This window comes from Macaca fascicularis, chromosome 15 (assembly GCF_037993035.2).
Source record: "Macaca fascicularis isolate 582-1 chromosome 15, T2T-MFA8v1.1".
NCBI classification, from domain to species: Eukaryota; Metazoa; Chordata; class Mammalia; order Primates; family Cercopithecidae; genus Macaca; species Macaca fascicularis.
Genome location: NC_088389.1, coordinates 59,941,744 through 59,954,900, shown reverse-complemented (window position 1 = coordinate 59,954,900; position 13,157 = coordinate 59,941,744). Strand labels below are relative to the sequence as shown.

The 13,157-nt window shown below is 49.8% G+C and overlaps 1 protein-coding gene across 3 annotated transcripts in view; it reads right to left on the bottom strand.

The window, feature by feature from the left end:
- Positions 1–13,157, bottom strand: part of CORO2A (coronin 2A) — a 72,465-nt gene that overhangs the window by 50,474 nt on the left and 8,834 nt on the right. The window lies entirely within an intron of this gene.

Below are 13,157 nucleotides of genomic sequence, written 5' to 3'. Positions count from 1 at the left end.
GCTTGATGCCATGCTGGGCACTGTAGGGGAGATGCATGGGCAGACCCAGACAGCGTCAGTTATGGGGGAGCTCAGAGGATGGGGGAGGCCCCTACGTAATCAGCAAGCTCAATTCAGGAACCAGGGCTAAAGCCAGCGTTGCAAGTTGCAGCAGGGAGACGGAAATCTGGGGAGTTAGGGAGGGTCCCTGGGAGGATACGACTGAGCTGAGCCTTCAAGGTCAAGTAGAGCAAGCCCAGCAGAGGAGGGAAACGGAGGCACTGGGGTAGAAGGTGCTGTGCTAGGTCACGCCTGGCTGTGGTGTGCAGACATGGAGCCAGGAGCTTGCTGCGCTGGGGTGGGGAGGCTGGGTCTGAGCAAATGCAGGCCAGTAATGGGGCTGCCGCTGGGAGAGAGGCTGGAGGCGCAGTGCTGAGGAGGTGGCACCTAAGACAGTGGGGAGGCATTGAAGTTTGTAACTGGGGGTGTGACATGGTCAGAGCCGAAGTTGACTTAACCCCTGCAATTAGGAAGTTAGGACATTGAGCTTGGGAAACGATTTTCTTTCCTCAACTTTGGGCTGGTATCTAAGGAAGAAATTAGTGGGTTTCATTTTATGTCCAGCGCCAGTGGGCTGGAGGGGTTGCAGAACCCCGTGAGGAGGAGGGGCAGAATTCTGAGGCCTTCTGTGCTTGGACTCAGGAGGAAAAGGGTGTGACTGCCCTGCGACAAGAGTCCCCACATACGACTGAGGGCCTGCCTGCTCCTGCAGATACTGGCAGTCCCACACCGCACTTCCGAGCTCAGCCCCACACCCCACTTCTGAGCTCGACCCGGTGCCCCACTTCCAAGCTCGGCCCCACAGCGGGAAGGAGATGTGAAGTTCTCTTCTGCTACTCTCTCGCCTGCTTGTTAACATGGAGATAAATGCCTCTGCTCACCCGTAATCGGTTCCCCAGGCAGAGTCTGCAACAGCTGGCAGGAGAGGATGGCCAGGTACCTCTTCTCTGCCTCCAGCCTCCAGGAGCTCCACCTAAATTGTTTGTTCAGGCTGGGCCTGCAGGCCAGAAAGGCAGGAGGCCAGACTGATTGCCCTTTTCAGATTTCCAGTGCCAGCAGTCTGGGTTTATGAGGATGAAAAGAGTGCAGGAAAGATGTCAGTGCCCCTGCGGGAAAGGCACTTCTGCCCGCAAGACTGGCTGTGAGGACAGGTGGCCCCATCGCATTTACATGTGTTTGCCTGCTGTGTCACAGCAGAGCATCTGAGGGTGCTCAGAGCACCTGGAGGGCTGGAAAAAAACAAACCCAGGCGGTGGCTCACGCTTGTGACCCAGCACTTTAGGAGGCCGAGGTGGGAGGATCACTTAGGGCCAGGAGTTCCAGACTAGCCTGGGCAACACAGTGATTCTGTCTCTACAAAAAACAAACAAACAAACCAACCCCCATTGTTGGGCCCCACCCTAGAGTTTCTGATTCAGCAGCGTGGGTGAGAGCTGAGAATCTGCACTTCCAACCAAGTTCCCGGTGACTAGGAAGCCTCTGGCCCAGAGGCTGCTCTTTGAGAACTACTGCTATACAGCCCAGCTCTGTGATTCACAACTATTGCTCAGTTTACCCCTCACAACCACCTGGGGGTGCGGAGGATCATCTCCACTTTGTGAGTGTGGCCGGGACACTCGGCAGAGCAGCGGCGTCAGTTTTCTGAGGTTACATGATTAATAAGCAGCAGGAACTCCTGTCCAAACTCCAAGAGCTCCATGAGCACTCAACCACCCCCCAACTTGGTGGCCACTGTGGCTCTGCTCCTTGGCTTTTAAGTCTTCTTCTCAATATATAAATTGCATGCTCTGAGGCCAGCACTCCAGAACCGGGAGTCCCAATCCTCTCCGTCCTCCTTCTCGTGGTGCTCCACAGCTGAAACAAAACCCACCTATTGTGTCTGCTGTCCCATAACAGCTTCGCAGCCCAGTACACGTGCTTCAGATACGGGCTTCAGAGTCAGAGAAACGTGGATCCAAATCCAGACTCACTTCCCTTCTCTAAGTCTCGGTACCACATCGCCACGTTGCTATGAGATGAGCAAGGAGCAGAGCATGTAGCCCTTGGTCCGGGTGCAGCGGCTCATGCCTGTAATTCCAGCACTTTGGGAGGCCGAGGCGGGTGGATCACCTGAGGTCGGGAGTTCGAGACTAGCCTGACCAACATGGAGAAACCCCGTCTCTACTAAAAATACAAAATGAGCTGGGCATGGTGGCGCATGCCTGTAATCCCAGTTACTTGGGAGGCTGAGGCAGGAGAATCGCTTGAACCTGGGAGGCAGAGATTGTGGTGAGCCGGGATTGCGTCACTGCACTCCAGCCTGGGCAACAAGAGTGAAACTCTGTCCCCCTACCCCCACCACCCCCCCTCAAAAATAAAAAAAAGAGCGTGTAGCCCTGGCCCATGGTAAAGTTCTCAAGAAATGGCAGCAACCAGTGGGCCAAGGCAAGCATTTGAGTAGCTTTCCTAAACCTCTCTGTGCCTCAGTTTCCTAAGTTGTAAACCGGGGTCCATGATGGCACCTACCTTATCAAGGAATTGTTCATTCATATAAAATGCCTCAGAGCAGTGCTTGACAAGGGCCCAGCCAGGTGTTAGTCTCCTACATGTATGTTCCTGTTTTGTCAAATATATTTCAGTCTGAACATAGGCTCTTCATTGACACATGTAAACAAAAACATTAAAGAATAGAGTAGGCTACTACTGTGAAGTCAAAGTGTAAAAATCTTGGCAGTGATGGTGATATGGTTTGGCTCTGTGTCCCCACCCAAATCTCACCTCGAATTGTAATCCCCTCGTGTGGAGGGAGGGACCTGGTGAGAGGTGATTGAATCATGGGGGCGGTTTCCCCCAGCTCGTTCTCATGTTACTAAGGGAGTTCTCATGAGATCTGATGGTTGAAAAGCGGCAGTTTCCCCTGTGAGTTATCTCTCTCCTGCAGCCCTGTGAAGAAGGTGCCAGCTTCCCCTTCACCTTCCGTCATGATTGTAAGTTTCCTGAGGCTCCCCAGTCATGTGGAACTGTGAGTCAATTAAACCTCTTTCCTTTATAAATTACCCAGTCTCAGGTATGTATGTTGTTATAGCAGTGTGAGAGTGGACTAACATAGATGGCTGCACAATGGGCATGTACATCATGCCATGGAATTTTATACTTAAAAATGGTTAAAATGGTAAACTTTGGTATGTATATATCACCATCATTAAAAAAATAAAGAAAAGAGAAATAATAGCACCTAGGTATCAGCCCACAGCTTTCCTGAACTCCCTGGCAGCTACAGCTCTGCTTCCATGTTGACTTCCTCGGAGCTCCTACTTCTTTTAGCCCCTTCCGACCCTTGACCTTAGAGTTGGTCCCTGATGTGACTTCAAAAGCAGGGGGCGGGGTGCGGGATGGCCCTCCCTGTCTGCTTCCCCTTTCACTCCTGGCTATTCAGGGCCATCTCTGCCAGGGGCCCAGCAGAGGGGCTTGGTAGGGTGAGGAGGCCTTGCTATTTCCCCAGACACCAGGAGCCTCCCTGCTTCAGGACATGCCTGGACGATATTTCCCCAGGCCCCTGGCAGAGTCGTGGCTCTTCCCACCAACCTCCCTCCTCCCGGTGAAGGAAGGGCCCCTTGAGGGACCAGGGCCCCCCTAATTAGCACCAACTCCCACTGGCCTTCAGCAGGGAGCCCTGCTCTGTGCAGGGAGGGCACATAGATATTCCAAGGTCAGTGACCTGGCTCCAGTAGGCTCTGCCCCCTTTTGCTGTGTGATGCTGTGAAAGCCTCTCTCTGGGCTCCAGTGTCTCAACCCATTAAATGGGCAGGAGCATCCCTGCCTGTCGCCCTCCGGAGGCTGTAGGGAGGCTCTGAGGGAGAATGGATGCAGAGGGGCTGGTTTATTTATTACACGACACAATCGCATTGAGAGGCAGCAGCACAGTGGCTACTGACATGGTTGGGAACCCGCCTGCCGGGCTCAGACATCAGCCGTACCACACACCAGCTGGGAGACATTGGGCCGGTTATCTACCTCTCTTGGACTTAGGTTTTCTCATCCATAAAATGGGGATGATAACAATAAATGAGTTAATATCTGTCAAGCACTTAGAACCCAGCCTGGCACATGGTAAACTCAAAGTAAGGATCTGTTAAATAACTAAACTCCAAACAAGTAAATAATGGTAACCTTTATTGAGTACTCACTGTGAGCCCGGCACTGTCCTAAGTTATTTACCTGCACTCATGGATTGAAATGAACATTTAATAAAAATGAATATGGGCTTTGAACAGGGCTTACAGATTAAACTATGAAGCACAAAGTGTTCATGGTCCTTTATTTTTCCTCAAAGCAGCAATATCTAAAGATCTACACATTCAGGGGAGGGATGAGGGGTGTCACCTGTGCTGGGAAGCACCAAAACCCTCTGAACCGAATGAAAGCAGAGAAAGCCTTGTGCCCTTATCAACCCATGAGTGCTGATTTAGAATCTAAAACTCGAATTCTTCAATTTTTAGCCAGACCCACTCTCTCCCAAATAATTTTATTACATCTAGGGGCAAGCACCAAATACAATACCCCAGAATTCTGCTCTTCTTTCTCCAGCACCCCATTTGAAGAGTCTGAGGGTTTTGGCTCGTACCAGTCTAGCGATGGGGAGCTCACCCCTGCTGGGGAAGACATGCTCAACCGGTGGACTTCCTCGCGTCTACTGAACAGAAATCTACCATTTTCCCCACTGCCCTATCTGTTCCTGAAGCCCCGCCAGCCACATCCATTGCTTCTGCCCCATGACAGCCTTCCAGAGATCGAAGACCTCTTGACTCAGGTCCCTGGGATGGCTCCACTCAGGGTTGGGGAGTTTCTTGTGTGACTTGGTTTCCCACGTCCTCCCCATTTTGGTTGCCCATATGCTCCAAGCTGTCCCTGTCTTCCGGGTCATACTCGGACTCTGCAGATGGGGGCTGAGAACTGCTCAGTAGAGCGGGTCCCCAAAAGGATTCCCGATGTCACATCTCAGAAAAACAGCACTAGCCAGACCCCAAGAGATCATGGGGTACAGAAAGAGGAAACGGAGTCAGCATGCCAAAGGCCACCCACACAGGGCAGAAGCAGGAACAAGATCCAGGTCTCCAGCCTCCCAGTCCAAAAGAGTGTGCTAAAACACAGAACAGAGTCCTGTCCTCCTATACCTGGATACAGTACCAAACATTTTTGTTCCTTATCTGTGTTGCTCTAAGTAATAGTGGAAACTCGTCTGTGGAGGGACAAATTCCAAAGATGGTTAGGAAAGAAAGGCCTTATAATTGTGAGCTCAGGGCTCAGTGGTCTTATCGAGGCTCTCCTGGACTCACAGCTTTGAAAGGTGAACTGTGTTTCTCCAGAGAGTGCTTTAGGCTGGGAATGATGGCAGACCTTAGGTCTTTTCTGCTAGAAAGGCCTGCAGAGCATCAGCAGCCCCCACGATGCGAGGGGAAAACTGGAGTGCATTCACTCCACCCACATTTTCCAAGTGCCCAGCTGGAGACAGCCCTCGTGCTGGGCTCTGTGGACAGAGGTATTCCCATGGGGTCTGGGAATGGGTAGAAAAATAGAGAAATCCTACTCTGCTGGAACAATGCTTGATCACAAACGTGGTGGCATGTCAGAGGTGGCAGGAGCAAGGAAAAGACCAGGAGGTTAGAGCAATGGGCTCCAAACCTTTTTTTTTTTTTTTTTTGAGGTGGAGTCTGGCTCCATCACCCAGGCTGGAGTGCAGTGGCACAATCTTGGCTCACTATAACCTCTGCTTCCCAGGTTCAAGTGATTCTCCTGCTTCAGTCTCTTGGGAAACTGGGATTACAGGCATGTGCCACCACACCTGGCAAATTTTTTTTGTATTTTTAATAGTGATGGGGTTTCACCATGTTGGCCTGGCTGGTCTCAAATTCCTGACCTCAGGTGATCTCCAAACTTTTTTGATCATTCACTTCTTCTACAAGAAAAGAAACCAAAAAACAAAAAACAAAAAACAAAAAAACAAAAAAACTGAGCTCACACCCCATTATCTTATATTCTATACAAGTAACCATTATCAAACCTCGCAAGACAAAACGTACACTGAGTGAGATTCATCACTAACCAGAGTGACTGTAAATACGTATTTCAAAATGTCCCCTAACATAAACAAACAAACAAACTTGAGCTGACTTCTTGTCAGACTTACTAGCTTGTCACTGTTTTTGTCCTGGGTCTTGTGGCTGATGAAGTGACTGCACTGGAAACCCCAGTGTTAATTCTCTCACTTTTTTTCTCTTTCAAATTTGTTTTTATTAAAAAAAATTTTTTAGAGACAGAGTCTCGCTCTGTCACCTAGGCTGGAGTGCAGTGATGCCATCATAGCTCGTTGTTGCCTACAACTCCCTTGAGGAGGACTCAAGCAATCCTCCTGCTTCAGCCTCCTGAGTAGCTGGGACGACAGGCATGTGCCACCATGCCCGGCTAATTTTTAAACTTTTTCTTGAGACAGGGGTTTGCTATGTAGCCCAGGCTTGTATCACATCCCTAGCCTCAAGCGATCCTCTTGCTTTGGCCTCCCAAAGTACCAGGATTACAGGCCGGCACTCAACCTCTTCCATTTCCTTGTCTTCATGTACTAGCATTATTAGCATAGTAAGTAAGCACTACTAACAAGTCACAATTTTTCAGTAGGAATCTTTAAAAACCACGTGTCCATTTTGTAAGGGCTAGTTAGCTTAAAGTGGTGAATATAATTTGTAAATCCAATCTGGATTAGTCTGGATTAACCTGGATTAATTAACCAGGTTAATTAATTGGGATAACTTCCAAAAACAGACCAAAGAGTAAGGTCATTACCCTTTCTCAGAGTGTTTCCCCTTCTCTCTGGAGAGTCCTGGACCACATGAGACACGAGGCTGCCTGACACCCCAGCTGGGGAGTGTGTCTCCACCTGGCAAATGTGAGTAAAGCTGATTTTTTTTGTTTTGTTTAGATATTTTTCCTGCACCCCAATGTGCATCTTGCATAGATCACTTTGGAGGCAATTGGGATAGAAGATGAAGAGAGTCAGAGATAATTTTTAAGCTCAAAGGATGGCAGAAATGATCTAGTCTACCCTTCACTTTGCCGGTGAGGAAACAAGAACCTGAGAAGGGATGTGACTTGTCCAAGGTCACCTGGCTGGTCAGTGGCAGATCCTGGCGAGAATGCACATCTCTAGGCTTTGATGCTACAAATGGCTGCTAAAAGTGGCCACAGTCTAGCTCTTTACTGGTCCTTTTACTTTACTGTGCCTCTCGGCTGGCTTCACTCTGAAGCCTCATTTTCCTCATCTGTAAAATGGAACGAATCAAACCAGCTCTTGGGCTGCCATTTGAGTGCCCGTAAAGTCTCGCTGACATCTGTGGGCTGGGAAGAAACCCTTCCCTAGGCTCTGGAAGGTCCTACGTGAGTGGCCGAGATCTGGGACTGCTAGAATATGAGGATTCTGCCTCTGCCTACCAGCCACAATAGTGACTCTGCAGGACGCCGAGCCCCTGCTGCCCAGCATTGTGCTGGCCTGGGCCTGGCGTGTTGGTGGGCAGCTGTGGACATGGGTCCTGGGTTTCATGAAGCAATGACCTGCAATCCTGCTCCTATCTCTCATCCTCCCCATCTTCCAGGTCCTTCCTGCCTCCTCCAGGCTGTCCTCATCTCAGATCCCACCTCTCTAAAGCTGAGACCCCACTTGGGCTACTGGTAGGTGGCAGCATCCTCTATTCCAAAACCTTCAATAGCTTCTCAGCTGGGGATTCAAAGCCAAGGTGTGGCCCAGGAGTATATCAAGAAGGGATGTGAGGCAAGCGGGGAAGGGGAAGTGGCAGGGACAAGGGCAGGAGGGAGGTGAGCAGTCGGTCGGGCGCAGACACTCAGGAGGTGCATTTTCAACAGAGAACTTAAAAATAGGCCAGGCACGGTGGCACTTATCTGTAATCCCAGCACTTTGGGAGGTCGAGGCGAGTGGATCACAAGGTCAGGAGTTCGAGACCAGCCTGATCAACATGGTGAAACCCCGTCTCTACTAAACATACAAAAATTAGCCAGGTGTGGTGGTGGGCACCCATAATCCCAGCTACTCAAGAGACTAAGGCAGGAGAATTGTTTGAACCCAGGAGGCAGAGGTTGCAGTGAGCTGAGATCACGCCACTGCACTCCAGCCTGGGTGACAGAGTGAGACTCCATCTCAAACAAAACAAAACAAAACAAACAAACAAAAAACTGCCTCAAAGTCTGACATTTTATGATCATAATGTGCCTGCAATTCTAAACAATGTTAGAGCCAAAACACTCCTCCCTGACAGGGCAGGCTGCACCTACCTCCCTGCCCTTGGCATCTGGCAAATACCTTACGCTTTGCCTCTTATACTGAGCCAAACCAAACCCTATGTTCATCGCATCCCACATAGGCCTAGTAAGTTTTCCCCTCTCCAGTCCTTGGGTTACATCGTTTCCTTTGCCAGTAACGCCCTATCCACCACTCTGTATGACCGGCTGCTACAAGGCTCAGCTTAGAGAAATGCTCCCTCTTCCAGGAAGTCTCCCTGCAAGCATTCCCATCCATCCCCTCGGAGGCCACGGCTCCCTCACATCATGTTTTCACCTCCAAAGGAAAACTCAAGAAAGGAACCCACAACACAGAAAACCATACAAGGAGAGTCACTTCTGAGCTGTGTGACCTCAGACAAGTCCCATGGCCTCTTGGAGCCTCAGTTTCACCTCCTTAAAAGAACCATCTCATCTCCAAATACTCTCCTTTCCTTGACCTGCACCATCCCTTCTTTTGACCACACAGTGAACTAACTCTGTCACTGGGTGAAAATGCTCCACCTGCTTCCAAAGTCACTAATTCAAGCACCCCTCCTGACCGCACCCTCCCCACCTCCAGCCTCCTGTCACCTGCCAGATGTGACCAGCCCTTTGCCAGTGTCCCCTCTGATGGATCCATAAACACAGGTTCAGGCCCGAGGAGAGGGCCCTGGAAGCCACAACCAGAGACCCCTCTCCAGGATGACACAATGCATCAAGCAATGCCCCGACTCCACCACCACGCTCAGCACCAGCTTTGCTGAACGGCCAGCTCCAGGGATGGTGTAGGGGCCATGTGATTCCCATGGGCATGCTGTGGAAGCCCATTTCTTGTCCCCAGTAACCTGGGACATCAGCTCACTCTTATCAACACCCTAAAATGCTTCACCCCACTGACTTTTTTTCACATCATCTGGCAAACCCCAGCACTGGGTGAACCAGGATATCCAAGCTCAGCTGGGAGGAAAACAGTGGACAATAACCAGCCCTGGGCAGAAGGCCCCAGTGCGGTGAAGGCTGCTCCCATGTTGTTTGTGTCCCCCAGCACGACTCCCTCTGCAAGTCAGGCCATGAGAAGGGCACTGCCGGAAAAGCCAGAACCCACGGGCACCCATGTGGCCTCCCTTTTCTTGTATCCAATGCCAATCCATCACTAATCCCAGCCTCCTGTACCACCTTCAAATTATCTCTCTCTCTTGTTTTTTTTTTTTTTTTTAGAGATGAGGTCTCACTATGTTGCCAGGCTGGTCTGGAACTCCTGGCTTCAAGAAATCCTCATGCCTCGGTCTCCAAAGTGCTAGGATTATAGGTGTGAGCCACAGTGCCTGGCTCCAAACATCTGTTAAACTTGGTCATTTAGTCTCCGCCACCAACCATCTTGCCCTTGATCTTTTCGAAATACATAAATGTGAGCAGACCATTCGGCGGCCATTGTTCTACTTCCCCAGCCTCACCTTGCCCAGGGATCTGAGCTGCACATGGTGCTTTCAGTTCCTCAAAGGCCTGTTTCCTCCAGCCGGAGAGCTTTTGCAAGGCTGTTTCTCCTGTGCAGCATGCCTCCCTCCCCACCCTCACCTGGTCACCCCCTTCTCATCTTTCAGATCTCAGCTCAACGTCCTTTCCTTAGAACATCCCAACCATCCCCTCGCAGGCCACGGCTCCCCTCACATCATGTTTTCATCTCCAAAGGAAAACTCAAGAAAGGAACCCACAACACAGAAAACCATAAAGGAGAGTCACTTCTGAGCTGTGTGACCTCAGACAAGTCCTATGGCCTCTCTGAGCCTCGGTTTCACCTCCTTAAAAGAGCCATCTCATCTCCAAATACCCTCCTTTCCTTGACCTGCACCATCTGTGCCCTGGACTGCAGCCTTCTGCGGTGACCCTGGACTCAGCACATTCTCTACTCTGCACGCCCTTCACTCCTCTCTCCTCCTCCAGGTTCTGTGGGACTCTATGATGACTGTCCATCTCCCGTTTGGTCGGTGAGCCCTCAAAGATGGACCTATGTCTGTTTTGCTGTGCTTGGTATCTCTAATGCTTTACATACAGAGAGCAATCAATTGTGAACAAAGGTCCTAGTCAAAAAATTACATTGAAAGATAACTTTTTAGGGAACGAATGAATGGGTCAGTCTGGGCGAGGCTCCAGGATGATCTGTGTGGGGCAGATATCTCGACAGCCTTTCTCCAGGGCAGGCCACACAGGCCGAGCCACTCCTGGAATGGTTTCAACAAGGATGAGGCTAGTGACCCTGCCAGCAAGCTCTCAAAGCTCCTTCCTGGTCATTATCTCCCCAGCCCTCCTCCACACTCCCCACCCCCATTACTCAGAGTACCAGGTTTTTAATGACCAGGCCACTGGAACATTTCTGAGCTGGCAGTGTGGAGATTCTGTTCTTCCCAAGGGCCAGGACCCAGGAACCTTTTCTTTGTGGGGTTGGATGAGGAAAAATAAGTGGAATCTAATTAGACCAGGTTCAAAGCCCAGCTTTGCCTCTTGCTGGCTCTGTGACCGCGCAAATTTACTCAACCTCTCTGGGCTCCTGCCTCCTTATTTGTAAAAAGAGGACAAGACTCTCTAGCTACAATGCGATGGTGAAGATGCAATGAGTGAATACACACTAAGAGTCTCACTGGGGGCCTGCCACGTGTCACATGATTCCAAGACAGTTTTTTACATTTTAACATCTCTGAAACTGGGATACAACTTACAATAATAGTTTTTGTTGCTTTTTCTTTCTTAATGGATTATAAAATAAGGGTACATCAGCCGGGCGCGGTGGCTCAAGCCTGTAATCCCAGCACTTTGGGAGGCTGAGACGGGCGGATCATAAGGTCAGGAGATCGAGACCATCCTGGCTAACACGGTGAAACCCCGTCTCTACTAAAAAATACAAAAAGCTAGCCGGGCGAGGTGGCGGGCGCCTGTAGTCCCAGCTACTCGGGAGGCTGAGGCAGGAGAATGGCGTGAACTCGGGAGGCGGAGCTTGCAGTGAGCTGAGATCCGGCCACTGCACTCCAGCCCGGGTGACAGAGCGAGACTCCGTCTCAAAAAAAAAAAAAAAAAAAAAAAAAATAAGGGTACATCTCACAACAGATAAGCCCTGCTTTGAATGAAATACCACAGTAGCTTAGATTCTTTACTTCCCTTGCAAAGAGGCTGGAACGCCTGTGAGTTCCAGCCAGAACACAAATCGTTAAGGGACAAGGGTCTGTTGAGGCCTAGCATTCACCCTGGATCTCCAAAGCTTCATGGAATTTGAAGGCTCAGGCCCTTCCCTGGCCTGGCGCCCCTGTGGATCTGTCTCAGCTGTCCTAGTCTTGCTCAGAAAGTGGCCCAAACTTCAGCAGGACGCTCACCTCTGCCTCTGACCCTCTGTTGCTACTGATGTGGTAGGTTCCACAGTGTGCTTGCAGCCACCCAAAACCCCAAGTCTTTGTCCCAAGAAAAGAGTCCTAGCTCCCACCTTCAGAAACCCCCACAGACGTCTCCTCCAGTGTGACTCCATCAAGCCATCCCTGGACTCTGCTCCCAACTGTTCCAAAGGCCAGCACTGGGGATGTCATCCAGGCCTCACCAAAGTCCTTATGCTGTGAGTGCTGCCTTCATCCCTGCAGCCTGGTGATGTCAGACCGGCCTGATCATTTTATTATCTAAATATCATTATAACTTATATTGCATACATAGTTGGCCCTCTGTATCTGTGGGTCCTGCATCTGTAGATTCAACCAACCTCAGATGGAAAATACACGAAAAAATAAAAAATACCAATACAACAATTAAAAAATACAAATTTAAAAATACAGTATAACGGGCCAGACATGGTGGCTTACACCTGTTATCCCAGTATTTTGGGAGGCCGAAGCAGGCAGATTACTTGAGATCAAGAGTTCGAGACCAGCCTGGCCAACATAGCGAAACCCCATCTCTTCTAAAAATGCAAAAAATTAGCTGGGCATGGTGGTACATGCCTGTGATTCCAGCTACTTAGGAGACTGAGGCACAAGAATCGCTTGAACCCGGGAGGCAGAGTTTGCAGTGAGCCGAGATTGCGCCACTACATTTCAGTCGGGGTGACAGAGCAAGACTCTGTCTTAAAAATATGTATATACGGCCGGGCGCTGGTGGCTCACGCCTGTAATCCCAGCACTTGGGAGGCCGACACGGGTGGATCACGAGGTCAGGAGATCGAGACCATCCTGGCTAACACGGTGAAACCCCATCTCTACTAAAAATACAAAAAATTAGCCGGGCGTGGTGGCGGGCGCCTGTAGTCCCAGCTACTCGGGAGGCTGAGGCAGGAGAATGGTGTGAACCCGGGAGGCAGAGCTTGCAGTGAGCCGAGATAGCGCCACTGCACTCCAGCCTGGGTGACAGAGCGAGATTCCATCTCAAAAAAAAAAAAAAAAAATGTATATACAGTATAACAACTAGTTACATAGCATTTACATTGTGTTAGGCATTGTAAGTGATCTATAGATGACTTAAAGTATACAGGAGGGTGTGTGTGTAGGTTACATGCAAATGCTACATCATTTTATATCAGGGATTTTAATATCCACAGATTTTGATATCCTTGGGTGTCCTGGAAGCTGAATATCTAGGAATAACTGTACACATATCACCAAAATCTTTAAAGAAATAAATTTATCTATCATGTATAACATTATTTTATTTTATTTTAATAGAGGCAATGTCTTACTTTGTTGCCCAGGCTGGTCTCAAACTCCTGGCTTCCCAAAGTGCTGGGATTACTGGGAGGAGCCACCATGCCCAGCCAAAACATTTTAAATGTAGAAAAGACTAAAGAA